This window comes from Tachypleus tridentatus, chromosome 3 (genome assembly GCF_004210375.1).
Source record: "Tachypleus tridentatus isolate NWPU-2018 chromosome 3, ASM421037v1, whole genome shotgun sequence".
Taxonomy (NCBI): domain Eukaryota; kingdom Metazoa; phylum Arthropoda; class Merostomata; order Xiphosura; family Limulidae; genus Tachypleus; species Tachypleus tridentatus.
Window position 1 is genome coordinate 55,095,764 of NC_134827.1, and position 14,512 is coordinate 55,110,275.

General features: G+C 38.7%; 1 protein-coding gene across 1 annotated transcript in view; it reads right to left on the minus strand.

Annotated features, from left to right (window-relative positions):
* Positions 1–9,285, minus strand: part of LOC143246899 (uncharacterized) — a 33,487-nt gene extending 24,202 nt beyond the window's left edge. The window contains exons 1-2 of the mRNA XM_076494159.1: positions 9,080–9,285; positions 8,770–8,862 (exon numbers count right to left, since the gene is read on the minus strand). The gene's annotated coding sequence lies outside the window, so the exon portion shown is untranslated. The remainder of the gene's footprint in view (positions 1–8,769; positions 8,863–9,079) is intronic.
* Between the last annotated feature and the right edge of the window lie 5,227 nt (positions 9,286–14,512).

A 14,512-nucleotide genomic window follows, 5' to 3' on the forward strand; every position in this document is an offset into this window, starting at 1 on the left:
TCTTTTAGAAACAATCTCAGTTGACGGATCAAAACAGCCTTTTAATTAAAAATCAATCGACAGTTGAGTTACAAGATGAATATCATCCGTGGGTGTGCTTACGGAACTCCGCCCAGTAGGTAGGATTGATTAGAGATCGCTGGTTCTGTTCTAAAGACGCACGTGGAGAACAATCAAACTTATACAACTAATGTTGATTTTGTTCAGTCCGTGCGTGGCTATCACGCCATTCACAGTTTCAACGATATGTGTATAATATATATATATACAAACAGGCTAGGACAACAGTGACAGTACGGTTGTTTAGTTTCAGATATCTTCCCTCGTTACTCGTCCTTTCCCCCGTGCGGGCGTTATTATGTGAAGGTCAATCTCTATTGGTTGGTAAAAGTAGCCCAAAGGTTGGCGGCGGGTGGTGTTAGCTATCTGCCCTCGCTCTAGTCTATTAATTCAAAACGAGGCGTGACTATCACAGATAACCCTCGAGTAGTTTTGCGTGGAAGTGTACAGTAGCTGAACGTTAAGTCTAAAGACTTATAACGCCCCAAGAGGTTTCGCTGCTCGTTTTGAACACAGCACAAATAGCCCGTTTGCTTTTTATCCACTTTGTATATATAACACTGGAGACCAAATAAGTTAGAACGTTACAAACTTATGGATATCTGTGTTTATAGACTTGTTTTAACATCGTTGGAAACACGTCTAGAATTTTAGAGTTTGCGTAACATTCATATTTCAACGACAGTACTAATTTTGTAGTTGTTCAAATAAAGCCACACAAGGTGATACACTACTCTATGGACTGAAGACAATACTGTTACAAACTATATTTAGTTAGGTCACATGTAAACTAGGGGGCGCTTGATGCTGAGATCAAGGAAGTCCGAGAAATATCGAGATTTGTTTTGAATTTCGCGCAAAGCTACACGAGGGCTATCTGTGCTAATTTAGCAGTGTAAGACTAGAAGAAAGGCATCTAGTCATCACCACCCACCGCCAAGTCTTGAGCTACTCTTTTACCAACGAACAGTGGGACAGACCGTCAAATAATAACGCCCTCACGGCTAAAACGACGAGCAGGTTTGGTGTGACGGGGATTCAAACCCGCGACCCTTGGATTACGGGCCCAGAAATATCCAGTACACGTGTAAATTATAAATATGTTCCATGAAACGTTGTTAAGTTGAAATATCTTCAGGTATGTATTCAAAATGTAGAGTTAAAACAGTTTGAGTATGTACTTGAAGTATTTGGATCTATGTTAGGTCACAAAAGAAAGACAACAGGTTCTGGTAATTTGTACCTTCTAACAGTGATAGAATAACGCGGTTTTTTATTTATTTTTCATACATTATATTATTTTGGTATTATTTAATATCGAACACGAACATTGAAATCATCAGTGACACGCAATCGCGTGCAAAAACTCCGTCAAGAAGTGTTTTCTTGTGACACTGAGGAGTCTTTCATTTACGTAAAAACGTGGGTGGGCGTTTTTTATAAATTTTTTTGATGCACTGCTATAAAAGTGATGCGCCCGGAGACCAGAACCTAAAATATTTCTTTGCATGACCTTAACTAACTCAAATATTGGGTTAATTTACATAAGTGAGTTGTTTTGTTTAGATAGGAGGAGTTAGATTTGAATGTCATTTGTAACGTAGGCCTATAGGAGCTTACGGTAATGTACGAGTGATCAAGCTTGTAAACATTAAAGGAGGAAGAAACTCATTCATTATTGTTTACCTAGATTGGCTTCAAATTGTTTTCAATGTATAATTTAGAGGAACTAGTGAATAAAAAGAAACGTTACAACAATACAATAGGTTGTTTGGTGAACAGCGAAGCACAATGTTTGGTTTGTTTGTTTCTGAATTTCGCGCAAAGCTACACAAGTGCTATCTGCACTAGTTGTTCCTAATTTATGAGTGTAAAACTAGAGGGAAGGCAGCTAGTCATCACCATCCACCGCTAACTCTAGGGCTACTCTCCTACCAACGAATAGTGGAATTGACTGTAACATATTAACGTCCCTGCGACTGAAAGAGCGAGCATGTTTAGTGCGACGGGGATTCAAACGCGTGACCTGCAGATTGCGAGTCAAGCGCCCTAACTACCTGACCATGCCGGATCCACAAGCAGTTTCGTATATTTCTTCGTATTTAGTTTAGTTATTTCCCAGCGACTGGATTCCAGGTGTTTTAAAACTATAAACATCGCATTTTATATGAACGTGTATAAGTTCAAACGTTTTCGCTGTAACTTATATCAACAAGAAATAAATCAGGTGATGGTGAATTTTATTCATTTTCAGAAGTTCCGGATTTTCATGACCTGGTGTTTAGAGCACTCGACTCACAAACAGCGGGTCGCGCGTTCGAATCCTTGTTATCGAACATGCTCGCCCTTTCAACAAAGAGGACGTTAATAAAAGAGCAGCCCAAGAATTTGCAGTGGGTGGTGTTGACCAGCTGGCTTCCCTCTAATCTATCACTGCTACAATAGGGACGAATACCTATGTGCGAAACCCTCACTGGCACAGCGGCATGTCTACAGACTTACTACACTAGAAACCGAGTTTTGATACTCGTGGAACAGGCGGAACACAAACAGCCCACTGTGTAGCTCTGTGCGAAATTCAAAACAAACAAAGACGTCTTATAAATGAGTGCTATATACTGTGAAATGTAAAAATCCCAAGGTCTACACTGTAGCACCGTGTAAAAATAGTAAGGTCTGTATTGTAGCATTTAAATATCTCGAAGTCCACATTACGAACCACATAAATATCCCAAGGTCTATACTGTAACACCATGTAAAAATCTCCTTGCATATAATGTAACACCATGTGAAAAATTCCTGGATCTACATGGTATTATGACGTAAAATTCCATAGGTCTATACTGTAATCTCTAAATAAGACCTCCACTGGCTCAACAACAAATCCTCGTGTTAAAAAAATGCGGACTTCAAAGCCCTCCACGAGCAGAGCACAAATAGCCACTGTGTAAACGTTTTATAAATAACATATAAATTAACTGGTTTTTGACAAATCACTTAATTTTCCATTTTTAGGTTTTCATAAACGATTTAACATTAGCACTTATAGCACGCACGCGCTGTCAAATAATAAGACCAAACCAAAACGATGAGAAATTATCACCTAACCTAGCACCGTGTGTTAAGATTATAAGCCACTGTTCCGCCAGCAGTGTCGTTTAGCCACAGAGTTGTCGTTTCTGTGTTTCATTACTCAAAAGATGGCTCGATCCGTCAAAAACTACATATGTATATCCAAATATTCTCTCTATGCAAATTCACCTTAAGAATAACAGGCAACGTAACGTCACACATAAGATAGTGTTTGTTTTGTTTGTTTGTTTTTCTAAATTTCACGCAAAGCTACTCGAGGGCTATCTGCACTAGCCGTCCCTAATTTAGGAGTGTAAGAGTAGAGAGAAGGCAGCTAGTCATCACCACCCAACGCCAATTCTTGAGCTACTCTTTTACCAACGAATAGTTGGTTTAACCGTCACGTTATAACGCCCCCGCGGCTGAAATTAATGCCAGTGGTAATCAACCTAACAACACCAGATTTGTGGCTGAAAGGGCGAGCATGTTTGGTGCGAACGTGATTCGAACCCGTGACCCTCCGATCACGCCTTAATACGCTTGGTCATGCCGGGCCATAAGATAGTGATTTGATGGAATAAGATACGTAGTGTAACAACACACTTGCGAGCGAACTAAAGACCTCTTCCGAGATCTGTCACTTCTCCAATGTTTACTTGTTTACACGGGGCAATTCGTGAATCATATTTTCCTTGGGAGTAAAGTGACCCAGCTTGTTGAAGACAGAAACGCTTCAGGAATTATTTGTAATATTTTTAAAGGAGTGGTCAGTTTCTCAGAAATAAGGGGGTTAGTTCTTGGTTGAAGTGGTTCTAGAATAATGCATACCTGTCTCTTTCATTGGCTCACCGTAAAAGAAGTTACGAACAATGCATTCCAGGAGTGATTTTCAAGGCCACGTGTTCTTGATCGAACTTTAACAAACACCGGATCTGTTTCGGCACAAATAACTAACTGATGAAGTAAGTTCCACCAAGACAGATCACCGTTCGCCGTTACGTGATATAGGTTACTAAAACATATCATCAAAGTAAAAGTTCCAAACAAGGGCCTTAGGCGATTGCAATAGCTGGTCCCACCATCTGGTGGACTAGTTCTATCGCTAAGGGCAAGGTAACGCCATCTATGTCTTCTGATGCAACTATTTAGTTCATTCTCTCATACTTACGAGAAACTAAAACACGATTTTCCGACTTAGACAATAGTCTTACTGTGTAAAGTTAAGCCTAAAGGAATGGTCGTGCTACCTTTAGCCAGATGTATCCAGTCCCGGTGGCCTCACGAAGAACATTCTTTATTGAATATTTATATTAGTTTTATCGAACTGCATCCAACCCCAGGATGTCTTGATAAATATTTACACTAGTTTAACGCAAGCCAACCAAGAGACAACTTATCAAATGACAGGACAACAAATACCAATAATGAACGACAAGTCGTCATCCCATCTGCATACCATCTGTAAAACCTCGAAGATTCTTACGTACACAAACAAAAGTAAAATACAAGAACCAGTGACATAAATTAGTTAATAGTTCAGTTATCAGTTTGCGAATTAAACAGTAAGAGTTATTGTATCTGTTTGTCAGTTATCTAGTTAATGCGTGTGTGTTTTCGTATACCAAAGTCATTTAGTATTCGTCTAATTTTGAATACTAGAGAAATTCGAAAGAGTTTGTTTGTTTGTTTAGAATTAAGCACGAAGCTACATCATGGGCTATCTGTGCTTTGCCCACCACGGGTATCGAAACCCGGTTTCTAGCGATGTGAGTCCGCAACCACTGGGGGGAGGCAGTTAAATATACATGTCAAGGTTTCGTAAGTTTTCGATACTGATAGGCCTAACTTCTCAATCAAAATTTAAAACAGAAATTAATAGTACGTTTAACTCACAAATAAATTACTTATTTCATTTTGCTCCAGCAACTGACAGATAACAAACACACTGACTAACTAGATAGTCTCTCGCTGTTTATGGATTTACAATGCTAAACTCATGGGTTCGATTTCTCTTGGTGGACTCAGCAGGTCCACCTCGTAGATAACCCTCGTGTAGCTTTGTGCGGGGCCTGGTATGGCCAAGCGCGTAAGGCGTGCGACTCGTAATCCGAGGGTCGCGGGTTCGCGCCCGCGTCGCGCTGAACATGCTCACCCTCCCAGCCGTGGGGGTGTATAATGTGACGGTCAATCCCACTTTTCGTTGGTAAAAGAGTAGCCCAAGAGTTGGCGGTGGGTGGTGATGACTAGCTGCCTTCCCTCTAGTCATACACTGCTAAATTAGGGACGGCTAGCACAGATAGCCCTCGAGTAGCTTTGTGCGAAATTCTAAAACAAACAAACAAACAAAAGCTTTGTGCGAAATTCAAAACAAACCAAACAAAGGTATTACATAAATATAACACATTTTAAAGCATCTTTCGCGAAATCAGGTAAAAAATAACAAAGACATAGAATGCGACGAATATGATGAATATACCAAACTAAACTGATTGGTTCGTTCAGAATTTCGCGCAAAGCAACACGAGGGTTATCTGTGCTAGCCATTCCTAATTTAGTAGTGTAAGACTAGAGGGAAGGCAGCTAGTCATCACCACCCACCGCCAACTCTTGGACTACTCTTTTACCAACGATAGTGGGGTTGACCTACACGTTATAACGCCCCCACATCTGAAAGGGCGAGTATCTTTGATGCGACGGAGATTCGAACCCACAGTCATCACCACCCACCGCCAACTCTTGGACTACTCTTTACCAACGATAGTGGGATTGACGTTCACATAATAACGTCCCCACGGCTGAAAGGGTGAGTATCTTTGATGCGATGGAGATTCGAACCCGCGACCCTCGGAATACGAGTCGTGTGCCTTACTTAACCACCTGGTCATGCTGGGTAAACTAAACAAACACAAAGTAAATATACACTCTCTTCAAGCTTCAGTAAATAGCACGGCGAAAGGCTTAGCTGGATAATAAATTATTTGTTACTCACAAACAATATGTATTTGTAACATATTTTATCCATGACGCCCGTGATGTAGTTAAAAGATAACTGTTAGGAATGATAAGACTTATGTTTCTTTCAGCAAAGAAGGGAGTTTATATCTTTAGGGATGATATTGGTCACGATGACAAATATCTTGACCTGGATGGTGAAAGGGTTGTGGTAAACAGTTTGTTTAATCAAGCTGTGTTTTATAATACCTGTATTGAGTTCAGTGAGTGAATCATCTAGAAGTACCGTTAGATGAAGTGACACAAAGAGACACCATGTAGGGTCACGAATGTAAATAAACCACATTATGATTATAAATATTTTTATTTAGATGTTTGAACGCACACGCACCTTTAAAATGCTTGCAATTCGTTAGCTATACTCTATCACACAGTGCAACACATTTCAGCAAACCCTTGGGGTATAGGGGCAAATCTGAACCCTACTTTCTACAAAATACCTGAACTGTTGATGACATGGTACATTTCAAAGTGTATACACCAGCTGTGTATGTGTATTTAGTTGTAATAAAGCCACATCCAGCTACCTATTGAGTCTGTATAGGGGAATCGAGCCTCTGCTTTTAACATTGTAAATCCCAAGACTTACCACCATGCCCCACCATGGGTCTAAATCAATTGTAATAATTCAGTAAAAGTCAGAGTTCTATAAGGGGAAAAAATATATTTCGTATATATATATATATAATAATAATTCCCCATAAACATATCCTACTAAAAAGGCTCGCGTCAAGACTTACGTTACAATAAGAACATACAAAATATAATTAATAGATCCGTAGAGACCCGATTACACGTTTTTCAGTTGTTGTTTATATTTAAAGTTCCTACCGTTAAAGTAACCAAAGAATAGCTCAGTCCGTCCAGCTGAAGACAAAAGTGGTAGATTGTGTTTCTGAAACCAGAGATGATTTCAACGTTTTTCTCACATTTATTAAACCTACTGCGAATAACTAATTTTTAATATACTAACATAACGCCGAATGTATGCTCCAATCGGAGCTCATCTATAAGCGATGTATTATAGCAGTGTGGGCACATATTTGATGAAGACACCCCTGAGTTGTGTAGCATGTGCAATGTTACCTTCCATTAAAGCAATTCATTTGTTTGTTAGTTTTAACGCAAATTACTTGTTTGTTTTGAATTTTCGTGCAAAGATACATGAGGGCTATCTGTGCTAGCCGTTCCTAATTTAGCAGTGTAAGACTAGAGGGAAGGCAGCTAGTCATCACCACACACCGCCAACTCTTGGGCTAATCTTTTACCAACAAATAGTGAGACTGACCGTAAATATAATACCCCTAAAGCTGGAAGTGTGACCGTGTTAAGTGTGATGGGGATCGGTACCCATGATCCTCAGATGACGAGTCAAGTGCCTCAATCATCTGGCCATGCAGGGCCTTTAACGCAAAACAACACACTTGGCTATCAGGACTATATCCACTCCACTGAATGGAACTTCGAGTATTAGCTCTTTAAGACCTCAAACTCGCCGTTTGTCTTGTAATAATTTTAGTGCAAAACTACATACAAAAGGGGCTACTTACGTATCGCGGTTCCTAATTTTGAAATGATGAAGTATAAAAATGTCGGTCACATTCAAATCTCCTCTGATGAATGCTGGGATTTTATTGTCATTCTTATAACGCATGAAGTGCAGAGCACATTTAGTAGCAATGGCCAGCGAACCACAAATCCCTTGATTCATAGTCTTTCCACCAACAGGCTATGCAATGGGCTACACCAATTCCGCATCATAAAATTAAATTCGAAGGTTACACACAACATAGGCAGATAGGTGAACGGACAGACAAATAGCAGATAGGTGGACGGACAGACAAATAGGTAGATAGGTGGACGGACAGACAAATAGGAAGATAGGTGGACGGACGGACAAATAAGTAGATATTATTGCCCACCTTCCGACTGCTCAGCCCCCCGCTAATACAGCGGTAAGTCTGCGAATTTACAACGCTAAAATCAGTGGTTCGATTCCCCTCGGTAGGCTCAGCAGAGAGCCTGTTGTGGCTTTGCTATAAGAAAAACACACACAAACAAACGAACTGATGGCTCAGCGATAAATCTGAAGGTTTCTAACGCTAAAATCAGGGTTCAATATCCGCTAAAACAAACAATAAATATGTTTTTTAGATTTTGATTAGATTCAGATATTGTTAAAAGTCATAAGAGACTCTAAGATATTTAGTCGTGTAAAAGAAATATATATATATATATACCCATCTTGTTAAAATATATATATATACCCATCTTGTTAAAATATATATATACCCATCTTGTTAAAAAAAAATATATATGTACTCATCTTGTTAAAATATATATACACCCATCTTGTTAAAATATATATATATATACTCATCTTGTTAAAATATATATATACCCATCTTGTTAAAATATATATATATATACCCATCTTGTTAATATATATATATATATACCCATCTTGTTAAAATATATATATACCCATCTTGTTAAAATATATATATATATACCCATCTTGTTAAAATATATATATATATATATACCCATCTTGTTAAAATATATATATATACTCATCTTGTTAAAATATATATATACCCATCTTGTTAAAATATATATATATACCCATCTTGTTAAAAGTGTCGCACATATAACGATGATTCCAAATTATTCACTGTCGTAACACGTTTCGGTTAAAACCACCACTTCTGTATGTTCCTATAAGTACATAAAAATCACTAGTTAGATAACTCATTCATACATTAAATACGTAATAAAATCACTAGTTAGATAACTCATTCATACATTAAATACGTAATAAAATCACTAGTTAGATAACTCATTCTGTAAATTAAGTACATAATAAAATCACTCGTTAGATAAATTAAATACATAATAACGTTTTACTGATAAAATTATTTAAGTTTACGCTTACTCTTTCCACCAACGGTATTTTTGTACACAGGTAAGAATCAACTGTTATACAGACTGGACTATCACGTGCTGCCCGTTCCACGCTCCACCACAGAACTGAAGTTTTAAACAAAACCCTGTATGTCCACTACCTCCGGCTTAATCGGGCCTTCCTTTATCTCCCCCCCCCCTACCTCAAGCCGTTTTCCTTCGATTTAGTTTTATAAGTCGTATTTATTGTCTAAAAAATATTTTCCTAAAGCCACCTGCTGCATGAAGCTTCGCCGGTTTTTAGAGCTCCACCGCCACATCAAAGAAATGGGGTAACGTGTCCCCTTGAGCTAGAACAAAGTGGTACTCTCTCTTTGTTCCAGTTCATCTTAAGGTAAAACCAACAACATCAGTCTAGCAGGTTCCAGTTGTCTTTAATAATACAACTTCGCAAGCCAAAACAACTATGTAGGAACGTAAAGTTTACACTAATTACGGTTGTCCGTTTGATGGTCTTAGAATGTATGGACCATCTGGTTCTACAATAAAAGTTTGTTAAATTCCTGTAAAGGTCAGTATAGTATCATAGTTGAAACCGTTTAATTGTGATATATATATATCTGCATTTTGTTCTCATGAACGTCCAACAGTTTGACAGGGAACCATCACAGACACTGTAGTGAATTATAGGTCCAATGTAACATTGTCACGAGAGGCTGGCTTTTGATTGTCTTGAGAGAAAGTAAAGAATAAGAATAAACGACGCCGTCTGGCGGGTTCTTGAATAATTATTTGTTATGTGCTTTTCCTTCCGTGTACTCTGAAGTTCAGATCTAGACCCTGTAACAAGTTACGGCTTTATTAATTATGACCTATTTGGATCATGGGCAGGTGAAATAACAGGCAGGTTCTGTTTTTATCACAGTAGTTGTTTAACCAAACCAATAAAAAACATGTGGATGCAGGTGGTTTGAACTTTAACCGTTTAACAACTTCCAAATATTCATGTCTTATTTAGTAACAGCTGGAATTTTGTTCGTGAAAAATACCACAAATAACCGTTTTTAGAAACGTGTAGTTTGAGTTCTTCTCACTTATTTATAAAGTTTGTTAAATGTATTTTATCTTTCATAATTTTAACTCAATGCCGTCCTGGACTAGATGAAAGCAGCTGGTCAACCGTAAATTCTTGGGCTACTCTCATCTGATCAGTAATAAGAATTGACTGTCACGCTCACAACTAAAGTGTGAAGTGCGTTTAAACGACAAAGGGATACGAACCATGAACCTTTGGGATCACAGGCCTGACACACTAACCATAATGTCATGCTACAGTTTACTATCAAAAGTAATATGTTGTATACGTATCTGGAGAAAGAAAAATGTGAAACCTTATCCGTGATTCTAGTGTCACAACCCGATCATTAGAACACTGTGGACTAAAGTGTCACAACCCGATCATTAGAACACTGTTGACTAAAGTGTCACAAGTGTCCGATCATTAGAACACTGTGGACTAAAGTGTCACAACCCGATCATTAGAATACTATGGACTAAAGTGTCACAACCCGATCATTAGAACACTATGGACTAAAGTGTCACAACCCGATCATTAGAACACTGTGGACTAAAGTGTCACAACCCGATCCTTAAAACACTGTGGACTAAAGTGTCACAACCCGATCATTAGAACAAACACTGTGGACTAAAGTGTCACAACCCGATCATTAAAACACTATGGACTAAAGTGTCACAACCCGATCATTAGAACACTGTGTACCAAAGTGTCACAACCCGATCATTAGAACACTGTGGACTAAAGTGTCACAAGCCGATCATTAGAACACTGTGGACTAAAGTGTCACAACCCGATCATTAGAACACTGTGGACTAAAGTGTCACAACCCGATCATTAGAATACTATGGACTAAAGTGTCACAACCCGATCATTAGAACACTATGGACTAAAGTGTCACAACCCGATCATTAGAACACTGTGGACTAAAGTGTCACAACCCGATCCTTAAAACACTGTGGACTAAAGTGTCACAACCCGATCATTAGAACACTGTGGACTAAAGTGTCACAACCCGATCATTAGAACAAACACTGTGGACTAAAGTGTCACAACCCGATCATTAAAACACTATGGACTAAAGTGTCACAACCCGATCATTAGAACACTGTGTACTAAAGTGTCACAACCCGATCATTAGAACACTGTGGACTAAAGTGTCACAAACCGATCATTAGAACACTGTGGACTAAAGTGTCACAACCCGATCATTAGAATACTATGGACTAAAGTGTCACAACCCGATCATTAGAACACTATGGACTAAAGTGTCACAACCCGATCATTAGAACACTGTGGACTAAAGTGTCACAACCCGATCCTTAAAACACTGTGGACTAAAGTGTCACAACCCGATCATTAGAACACTGTGGACTAAAGTGTCACAACCCGATCATTAGAACAAACACTGTGGACTAAAGTGTCACAACCCGATCATTAAAACACTATGGACTAAAGTGTCACAACCCGATCATTAGAACACTGTGTACTAAAGTGTCACAACCCGATCATTAGAACACTGTGGACTAAAGTGTCACAAGCCGATCATTAGAACACTGTGGACTAAAGTGTCACAACCCGATAATTAGAACGCTATGGACTAAAGTGTCACAACCCGATCATTAGAACACTATGGACTAAAGTGTCACAACCGGATCATTAGAACACTGTGGACTAAAGTGTCACAACTCGATCATTAGAACACTATGGACTAAAGTGTCACAACCCGATCATTAGAACACTATGGACTAAAGTGTCACAACCCGATCATTAGAACACTATGGACTAAAGTGTCACAACCCGATCATTAGAACACTATGGACTAAAGTGTCACAACCCGATCATTAGAACACTATGGACTAAAGTGTCACAACCCGATCATTAGAACACTATGGACTAAAGTGTCACAACCCGATCATTAAAACACTGTGGACTAAAGTGTCACAACCCGATCATTAGAACACTATGGGCTAAAGTGTCACAACCCGATCATTAGAACACTATGGACGGATAATAAAGATGTTATAGGTCATTGCTGCCTTTATAACTACTTTCTAGTTGACGTAGTTACCTGGGAGTGGAATGTTAGAGTGCATTCGGGACCAGAACATGGTAAATGTATGGGACTACAGAGGTATGACCCCAGAAAACGTGGCATTTATAGACTTCAAACAGGACATTTTATATGCAAAAACGGCTCGTTTGGGCTGAGAACACTTTTAGCATAGAAGAGCGAACAACGTTTCGACCTTCTTCGGTCATCGTCAGGTTCACAAAGAAAGAGGTAACTGACCGGAAGCTGACCACATGTTTTAAAGGGGTTGTGTAACTGTGTGTCGAAATGTAGAGGGCGGTATTAGATGTTTGAATATATAATTTTATTTATTTTATTTTATTAATATAGGTATAAAGGCGTTTCTTTATATTGGTTTATTTTGGGTTTAAGTTGTTGTATAAGTAAGGCTTCTTTAATTTTGCGTTTGTTTATGTTTGTTTCTTTATTTAGTATTTGAGTGTTTTCCATGGTTATGTTGTGTTTATTTGACTTGCAGTGTTCGAAAACGTGCGAAGGTGACTTTTTATGTTCTTTGAATCTGGTTTCCATTTTTCTACTTGTTTCTCCAATATAGAAGTCGTGGCAGTTATTACATTGTATTTTATAAATAATGTTGGTGTAGTGTTTGTCATTGTAGTTTTACACATAGTATAGACCTCAGTTTTGTGCCGGGTTTTGAATAAATTTGGTATTGGAATGTCATATTTTGTTACTAATTTTTGCCAAATGTTGGTTATTTGTTTGCTGATGTCCGGAATATATGGTATACAGCAGTATATGGTTTCGTGGTTTTTTGATTCGTGAGCTGTATTTACTTTAGTTGGTTGATTTTGCTTTCTGTCTAGGTGTGTGCGTATAATGTTTTCTACGGTTTGTGGAGGAAACTTATTGATGTTGGTGAGTATTGTTTTATTTTGTCTAATTCATCGTTAATTTTATCTGGTGAGCATAGTTTTATGGCTGTGTTTTATTTGGTTTCTTAGTATGTTGAGTTTTGTTTTGTTTCATGTGCTGAGTCCCAAGGAATGTATAGTCCAGTATGGGTGATTTTTCGGTGGATTTTCGTTTGAAATTGTGTATCAGTTCTTGTAATTTTGGGGTTAAGAAATGATATCCGATACAACCTTCCGTTGTACAAACAATCTTATAAGAAGATTGGTGTGACGGAGTTAAATCTTGTCGAACTTTCCAAGCTTCCAAGTACGTGGACGTCGGTACAGAAGGCTAACTTTACAAAGTGTTGCGTCCTTTGTCTTGTGACCTTGTTTAACAATCCTACTATGACGTCATCCTCGAGCCATAACTCAATCCGTAGACTGGGAACATGCTGTGGATCTACTATATGGGATCCGACATGGCCAGGTGGTTAAGGCATTCGACTTGCAATCTGAGGGTCGCGGGTTCGAATCATCGTTGTACCAAACATGCTCGCCCTTTCAGCCGTTGGGACGTTATAAAGTGTTGGTTATTCCCACTATTTATTGATAAATATTGATGGTGATGACTAGATGCCTTCTCTCTAGTCTTACACTGCTAAATTAGCGACGACTAGCACAGATATCCCTCGTGTAGCTTTGCGCGAAATTCAACACAAATCAACAAACAAGTCTACTATATGGTTGCTAAACGTTACAATGTGAGTTTATACACTTATGACAGGTCTTCAGTGGACAATGAAGAACCCTATCCACAAACTAACGTTTTAAACACAAGTCTACGTTTGTCTCTATGATATTTTATAAGTTAATTCTGGTATATTTTATTTTCTCTTTTAACTTATAAAGCAGCACCGAAATGTGTTTTCAAACGGGTACTTCTGTAAATCCACAAGCTTGGTGTCAAAATACAATGGCGTGTCGCTGAAGGTTTAGCCCTATATATTTGAGCTACAGTGAATTCACGACCACACGACAGTACGACGTCACCACGTGTAAATCTATAGCCTGAGGTAATTGTTATGGTTCGTTTCAAAGAGTGTGTGTTTTCTAATAGCAAAGCCACATCAGACAATGTGCTGAGCCCACCGAGGGGAATCAGAACCCTTGACTTTAGCGTTGCAAATCCGTAACCTACCGCTGTACTGGGGGAGGGAGCGTTTCGAAGAAGACACTCATATAGGGAAAAAACAAGAAGTTCAAACCTTGATACACGAATTTTAAAAGCAGTTATCTGTATCCATAATGGTTTGGTTTGAACTAACCACAAGGCTACTCGAGGGGTATCTGCGCTAGCCATCCTAATTTAGCAGTGAAAGACTAGAGAAATTCATTGCCATCCAACATAACTCTTGGGCTACTCTTTTACCAAAGAATAATGAAGTTAACAAACATTAT